Raw genomic sequence first — 1,385 nt, forward strand, 5'->3', positions numbered from 1 at the left:
AATTATATCTATACCTGGTTCCATTTCACCATCATCAACTCCTTCAGTCACTTGGACTTCAGCTTGATGACACCTGGTTAGCTCAACCTCTCTTTTGCAGCAATGTCTGCAGTCACTTTTGCAGGGTCTTCGGGTCAGTCCGTCGGCATTTCCATGAGATTTCCCTCTCTGTATTCAGTATCATATTTATACTGGTCTATCTTTCCAATCTAACGTGCCAGTTGTCCCTCTGGGTTCTTTAATTATCTTAACCAGCGTAACACAGCATGGTCTGTCCTGATGGTAAACCTTGCACCATAGAGGTAAGGATGGAAATATGTCAGATTCTTTACTATAGCAAGAAGTTCCTCTCTGGGCTACTCAAAACCCTACTCAAGTAGGCCACCACATGTTCGTTTTCGCCCACTTTCTGAGACAACACTCCTCCAATTCCGACATTACTAGCATCACAATCCAATATGTACGGCAGTGAGGGATCTGGAAGCTTTAAAAGTGAAGCGGAGGCCAATTTTTCTTTCAATGTCTTGAAAGAATGCTGGCAAGAAACTGTCCATTCAAACTTCTGGCCCTTTTTAGTCAAATCATGTAGTGGAGCAGCTATAGTTGCAAAGTTCTTCACAAGCTTCCGGTAATAGGTACAGAATCTCAAGAAACTTCTTAACTCTCCCACATTGTCTGGTGTTGGCCAATCACGCACTGCTTTCACCTTGTCAGGATCAGTTTGCACACCATGCTCACTTACAATGTGACCTAAGTAAAGCACCTCTTTCTAGAACAAGTGGCATTTCTTGGGATGGAGTTTGAGGTTTGCTGTTTTCAAATGCTTGAATACTTCCCCTAGCCGGGACATTTCCTCATCAAAAGTTGTTGCAAATACAATGATATCGTCCAGGTACACTAGAGCTATCCTCCATTGTAGGCCTTCCAATACTCTTTCCATCAGCCTCTCAAATGTAGCTGGAGCATTACTAAGCCCGAATGGCATCACTCGGTATTGCCAGAGACCTTGGCCATAACTAAATGATGTCTTAGGTCTATCTGCTTCAGCCATTTTTACTTGCTGGAAACCTGTCTTTAAGTACAGTGTTGAAAACCACCTGGCTCCACTTAGGGCATCAAGAGTATCATCAATTATTGGCAGTGGGTATGAGTCTTTTTCGGTTATACTGTTAAGAGCTCTGAAGTCCATACAGCAATGTTGGGTCCCATCCTTATTCGGGACTAACATGACGGGAGCTGACTTGGGACTATCTGATTTCTCGACTAACCCTTCCTTAATTAGGCCATCCACGACCTTCTCCATCTTTTCTCGCTTTGCCTGAGCTATTCTCCTTGGAGAGATCTTTATTGGATGGCGATTGCCTGTGTTTATTCTGTGCTCCACA

Source organism: Limulus polyphemus, unplaced genomic scaffold (genome assembly GCF_000517525.1).
Source record: "Limulus polyphemus unplaced genomic scaffold, Limulus_polyphemus-2.1.2 Scaffold300, whole genome shotgun sequence".
Taxonomy (NCBI): domain Eukaryota; kingdom Metazoa; phylum Arthropoda; class Merostomata; order Xiphosura; family Limulidae; genus Limulus; species Limulus polyphemus.